Here is a 7184-nt window from a genome sequence, read left to right as displayed (position 1 = left end):
CCTCCAATTTTGTGCTGTTAATGGCTTTTTTTTTTTTTTTTTAAGTTTTTTAGTTGTAGATGGATACACTGCCTTTGCTTTATTTGTTTATTTTTATATGGTGCTGAGGATCAAACCCAGTACCTCACACATGCTAGGCAAACACTCTACCCACTGAGCTATAACTGCAGCCCCTCTTAGTGCAATTTTAAAAAATATATATTTTAGTTGTCAATGGACCTTTATTTTATGTGTATATGTATGTCTATATGTATTTATTTATTTTTATGTGGTGCTGAGAATCGAAGCCAGGGCCTCACACATGCCAGGCAAGCACTCTACTACTGAGCCACAACCCCAGCCCTCTTAATGCCTTTTTAAAGAAAAATTCTTTAACTGTCATTGAATAAAGTTTCAGGAAGCAAAGTAGATGGCATGCTTTCAATCTGTTATCTTTAGACACAAATTCTGGTGTAGATTGACATGTCTACATTATTATGGCTGCGCACACCTGTAATCCCAGGGGCTCTGGAGGCTGAAGCAGGAGGATCAAGAGTTCAAAGCCAGCCTCACCAAAAGCAAAGCTGCTAAGCAACTTAGTGAGACCCTGTCTCTAAATAAAATACAAACAAGGGCTGGGATGTGGTTCAGTGGTTGAGTACCCCTGAGTTTAATTCCTGGTACCAGGGGGAAAAAAAACCTGTTTATTATGGAAAGTTTCAAAGACATAGAAAATACAAAGAATGTTAATAAACCCCACTATATATATGTGTGTGTGTGTGTGTGTTTAATGTCAGGGATTAAACCCAGGGGCACTTAACTATTGCAACACATCCCCATCTCTTTTTTATATTTATAAAATATAAATATAAATAAATAATAAACATATTTATTTAGAGACAGAGTCTCACTAAGTTACTTAGGGCCTTGCTAAGTTACTGAGGCTGGCTTTGAACTCGCCATCCTCTTGCCTCAGCCTCCCAAGCTGCTGGGATCACAGGTGTGTGCCACTATGCCTGGCCCCACTCCCCATATTACCCACTGCCCAGCTTCAACAATTACCAAACTCATGGCCAATCTTATTTCATCCAAATCCTTACCCATCGCTTCTCTTCCTGGATTATTTGGAGGTAAATCCCAGACATTATATCATTTCATTTGTAAATCAATAATGGATCTGAAGTGCTTATGTAACTACCCCTAGAGAATGAATTTCTGATTACAGTCCTTCAAATGCTAACTAACCAGGGTGCTGGTTTAGATGCTCTGTACCGTGATTCACATTCATATGAACAAATGGTGCAATGTATGTGCGTATAGATTAACATCGTGGAAGCTGTTCACATTTGAAATACCCTAATTAGGAACCAGCACCCTGGTTAGTTAGCATTTAAAACAGTGAAGCTCAAGGGTTGAGGAGAATCATTGGGTTTTGTTTTCTGACTAGCAGAAGCTTAAGAGACGAAGCACTCAGTTGATAGCTGTGTTTTGCTCTAGGGTAGAAGAGAGCTATCAGGAAAAGAAGTAATTTGCAGAGAAGGAAGAACTGGAGATAATATTGAACACACAAGAAATATAGACAATTGTTAATGTGTGATTGGGGCTCAGAGGGAGGTCTGACTGGGTATTCATACTTAATCATCATTCTTATGGAAATAAGAATTGAAAATCTGAGCACAAGTGGATTCTCCAACTGAGCCTGGAAAGAGAACACAACGACCTGAGTTGGGAAGGGGAGAGAGAAAAGGTTGACATCCATTTGGCAGAAAGGAGGTTGGGCCATGACACCTGAAATTACATCATGATACTCCATCACGGAGACGGAGAGAATGGGGTTGTATATGGCACCACCTCGGGCAAAGCTCTTAACCCCTTGCACCTATTTTAGTAGTCTGGAGAAATCTGCAGACTCTTAGATTAATGTTCTGAAGTGAAAAATATAAAGTAGGTAGGATATCAAAGGAAGTCAATTACATTGAAATAGTACAACAATGAAAGTTGTTCTTTCACTGACACATTAAATAGCAAGATATAGTGGCAGGTATAATAATTACAGTAATTTTGAAGTAGTAAAGAGTGTAAACTACATTTTGAGATATCTGCAACAACACTAATGTGATGTGAAAGTAACTGTGACTCCTCTGGGTGACAAAGTCATAGGTATTGCTAAAATGACTGCTATTGGTTGCGAACATTCATAATTGAAGGAAGTGCTAATTTGCAGTTAGATGTGAGTAGAAATAAGTGATTTTTTTTCCTATCCAAGTTCACATCCTGCCTGAACTCCACCCACTAACTCTCTCCACCGTGGGACCCTGGATCCCAGGTTAAGAACCCAGTTCAGGGTGGAGGATGTCAGATGAATAACTTCATTCATTCTCAAACTAGTAGACACCAGTGTCTGTGCTAGACATAGAGATACAGGATAAAGAAGCGGCAAGGAGTTCGTAGACTGGTATAAGTAGATGATGGCGATTCAATATGGTAGGTGCAGTGAAGGATCAGTGTATCTGGTCATTCAGAGGAGGAGCAAAGGCCTTTGGGAGTAGTTATGCCCAAACTGAATGAGTGACTTGAGTCCAAAGTGAACTTGGATCCGAGTCTGTGGTCCTCAATGGAGGCTTTGTGGGTTGAACTGTGAAGAGCTTCATGCTTTCAAAGTCCTTCTTATGAAGCCCAGCATGCCCTTCAAGACTGTGCATGCTCCATTCCCACCTCATTCTCCAACCCCCTTTTGAGCTACTGTCACTCTCTCCACTCTCCATGTCTGGAATGCACCATCCCTCCTGCCCCTGTGTTAGTTTTTCTTGGATGTCCTCTCCTCACCAAAATACACCCACATAGTTCATCCCTTTTTACCCTTCAGTTCACAGCTTAAGCATTACTTCTTCTAGGAGTTCTTCCATGACCCTCTCTCAGCTGAATGATTCAGTAATTCAGAATACTTAACCTAAAGTCCTTGCTTGATGAACACTGTTATGCTTTGGATATGAGGTGTCCTCCACAAGCTCATGTGTGAGACAATCCAAGAATATTGAGGTGAAGTGATTAAAGAGCTGCAACATATGCAAACTGGTGCAGCCGCTCTGGAAAGCAGTGTGGAGATTCCTCAGAAAACTTGGAATGGACCCACCATTTGACCCAGCTATCCCACTCCTGTTTATACCCAAAGAACCTAAAATCAGCATACTACAGTGATGCAGTCACTTCAATGTTCATAGCTGCTCAATTCGCAATAGCTAGATTGTGGAACCAACCTGGATGCCCTTCAATTGATGAATGGATAAAGAAACTGGGGATATATATACACAATGTAATATTACTCAGCCATAAAGAATAAAATTATGGCATTTGCTGGTAAATGGATGGTATTGGAGAATATCATGCTAAGTGAAATAAATCAAGCCCAAAAAACCAAAGGCTGAATGTTTTCTCTGATGTGGATGATGACACATAATGAGGGGGGAGGGTGGCGTGGTGGGGGGCAAGAGAAGAATGGAGAAACTTTGAATGGTGTAGAGGAAAATGGGGCAGGAGGGGGTGGGGAAAGAGAAGACTGAGACAGACATTATTACCCTATGTACATGTACAATTACACGAATGGTGTGACTCTACGTTATGTTACAACTATAGAAATAAAAAGTTGTACCCCATTTGTGTACAATGAATCAAAATGCAGTCTATAAAAATAAAAAAAGAGCTATAACAATCAGTGAATTCATTTGCATGAACTAGCTGGGTAGTGGCTGTGGCTGGAGGAAGTAGGTCATTAGGGATATGCCTTTGGGGTTTATATTTTGTCTCTGGTGAGGGGAGCTCTCAGCTCTCGCTCTCTGCTTCCTTGTTGTCATGAACTAAGCAGCTTTCCTCCACCATGCCTTTCTGCCATGATGTTTTACCTCACCTTGGGTCCAGGGCTATGGAGTCGGCCAACCATGCACTGAACTACTGACACTGTGAGCCAAAACAAACTTTTCCTGCTTTTAAGTTCTTGTCAGGTCTTTTGGTCAAAACAATGAAAAGTTGACTAAAACAGATGCTTATGTTGTCTCCAGTTTTGCATCATTACTAATACTGCAGTAACGCATGCACACGCGCGTGCGCACACGCACGCGCAAGCACACACACACCTTTATATATTTGTACTTATATTTCTGATAGATCGATTCTAGAAGAATCAATTTCAATCAATAATTATTCTCGAAAAGGTGTGATAGAGAACCTACTTTATCAGTCAGCAACACTGGATATTTCAATCTTTTTTAAACATTTGTTAGTACTTTCATAAGATGGCAGCAATCTCATTTTGTTAAGCCTGGATATCTTTATCAGTGAGACTGACTATTCTATTATTTAAAATATAAAATGTAATTAGGTTGACTTTATGGATAGATGACTTCAAGACTGGAAAGAGAAGAAAATTAATATTTCTGCTGAAGAATAATGGAGCATTTTAGGAAGGAAAGTACTTTCCCAACTTTGATATAAACCATATTCATGCCTAAGGCACATTATGGAGGGAAGAGAACATTTAAAATCATGCCTAAAGCTAACCTAATTATATCAGCTGTTCTGTTTCTAAACAGTTACCGAAGATGCTTCATGGTCCTATTTTGGTAAAATTTCCGGTACATATTTATAACCATCAAAGAATAAGGTCCCTCCTTCACATCTTGGTTTCTAAAAATTATTGTTCAATAAAAGAAACCAGGGTTCCTTGGAGAAGTGACTGATTTCCAGGACCGGAGTAAGGACAAGATGAACCTGGAGCTTCTTGTGGTGCCAATTAGGAAGTGTTCTAAAAAGATGGAGGTATGTCAAAAGGACACAGAAAGCAATTGGAAAAAGTTCCCAGTGGCTAAAGCTGGAACAACTTGATCAAGAAAATAAGTAATGTTAGATTATATCCCATAGGGCAAAATAAGTATGTTAAGTCCGATTGATATACATAATTGAGTATAATTAATAAAGTATAGTTATAGAACATAATTATAATAAATGTGGGGGATAAGGACCAATTCTTCCTTACAGAAGTTACAATTATAAAAGTAGGATTAAGGAAAATATAAAATCTCCATTAGAACACCATAGTGGAAATTGTTGTTGGAAAGATCCACCAAGAGATGTCAGAATCAGTGGGCAAAAGTTTGGAGAGAAGATGTTTATCAATTACAAAGGGAAAAATAGTAACTTTACAGTGGGGAAACCCACCAGATACCCATCATGAGATCAAGGTAAACAAGAACCCTCTCACTTGATATGAAACAAGTAGAAATATTTCACCTTGTCTTCTTCCTCCAAATCTGTAACTTGAGTCTGATAATGAGAATTATCAAAAAACCCAAGTTGAGGGGCACTCTACAAACTAGCTGATGAGTATTCATCAAAGGAGCTCATAAAAGACAAGGAAAGACATTGGAATTGTCAGATTGGAGGAGACTATGATACAGAAACTAAAAGCACTACGGAATTTGAATTATATCCTGGAGCATAAAAAGGACGTTAAAAAAGGGGAAATGGTGAAATTAAAAGTTTAATAGCATTGTTATCCACTTGGGTATAGTGAGCATGCTTGTTAATTCCAGCTACTCTGGAGACTGAGGAAGGGGGATTACAAATTTGAAATCAGCCTGAGCTACTCAGTTAAGATCCTGGTCCCAAAATAAAACAATACAAAACAAATCACATCCTGCTGCTGGTATCTACTCAAGAAGACTTGAATTCTGTTCAGAATTTCCTTTAATATTATAGTGCTTTTCATCTAAAAATCACATACTTTCACCAAAATGCTGAAATACTTTCAAAACAATTAGCACTCTCTCTCATTTTGAGTTTATTGAATTCACTGTTTTCATTCAGAAAATAATTCTTATCAATGTAAGATACTAATTTATATAAAGAGAAATAAGATAAAACGGAAATCTGATGTGAAATCTAGTCTTTCTCAACTTTGCCATAAGTTTGAACTATAAATTTGCTAGCAAGTTACTCTCCTGGGGCTTAATTTTTTCACACCTATTAAAACAGAATTAGAAAAAGATATTTGTCTTTCTCAGTTTTGAAACTGACTGAGCTATTTCCCCAGCCCTGTGTGCTTTCTTGGGATGTCACATGTACGATAATACCTCAAAGTCAGGGGGTGCCTCATCAATGTGCTTATACTGAAGGGTCCAGCGGAGATCTAGCACATGGCACAGCTCAGTAAATGCTAAACAAATTAATGATGCACATGAAAACATTACATGCCATCAAGTACTGCGCATCTTAGTCATTATTTTGTTAGTTTGTGGAGATCTACTCTTATTTTCCTTCTTCAGAACATTCAAAGAGACAGTAAGACAGACAACAGAGAAAAACACTCATTGAAGGCATCTACGTATGTGGGCATACCAGGGCCTCTTTTTGTCCTAGGACAGTTTGAAGCTATTCAGTACTAAAGAGATTAGGCGAGAAATTCTGTTGTAGTGTCACTAACCAGTCCCACTTTCCTTCATACGGGGGTTCAAGATTATTTGTTTTTTGGTACCAGGAGCTTAACCACTGAGCCACATCCCTAGCCTTTTATTTTTTTATTGAGATGGTCTTGCTAATTTGCTGAGGCTGGTTTTGAACTCATGATCTTCCTGCCTCAGCTAGATAAAAACGTGCACCACCTCACCCAGCAACGAAGTTGATTTTAAGAGTGGTAAAATGACTGTTATGGGTATTGGAAGATGAGGAAAAAGTCATAAAAATGAAGTATTCCATTTCATTGATGTTAGGTAATGGTAACTAGATCTGAAATTTTAAAAGCAGCAAGTTGCCATTTCCAAATATATGTTGCACAGTAGGGGTGAGGGGAGACTCACTGCATGTCCATCCAGGCACTGGAGTTCTGGGGAGGAGTACATGGAAACAGAACTGATGTCATTTTTGAAGAATGCAGTATATGTCAGTTAGATATAAATTACCTCCCTCCATTCTAACATCTATAAATTCTGTGGGATGGAAATTATGCCTATCATTGAGCATCTGTTGGTAGTCAACTGCTTTTGTCTATTAAATGCATTTAGCTCTCATTTTTTAAAGATATTCCAAACATCAGTAACTATGAAAATACAAATGAACTAAATACCCAAATTTAAAAATTTTAAGTTTTCCATATGTATTGAAAAGAATGTATTCTATTCTTGTTGCAGTAGCTGTTTTGAGAAATAGGATCTTTC

The 7184-nt window shown here is 38.5% G+C and overlaps 1 protein-coding gene across 1 annotated transcript in view; it reads right to left on the bottom strand.

The window, feature by feature from the left end:
* Positions 1-284: 284 nt before the first annotated feature.
* Positions 285-7184, bottom strand: part of VPS36 (vacuolar protein sorting 36 homolog) — a 320991-nt gene continuing 314091 nt past the window's right edge. The window contains exon 15 of the transcript XR_013763172.1: positions 285-317. The gene's annotated coding sequence lies outside the window, so the exon portion shown is untranslated. The remainder of the gene's footprint in view (positions 318-7184) is intronic.

The sequence above is a fragment of the Sciurus vulgaris genome (genome assembly GCF_902686455.1).
Source record: "Sciurus vulgaris genome assembly, chromosome: 4".
Lineage (NCBI taxonomy): Eukaryota > Metazoa > Chordata > Mammalia > Rodentia > Sciuridae > Sciurus > Sciurus vulgaris.
Note: the sequence above shows the minus strand (reverse complement) of the source record. Positions and strands in the feature narration are given on the sequence as shown.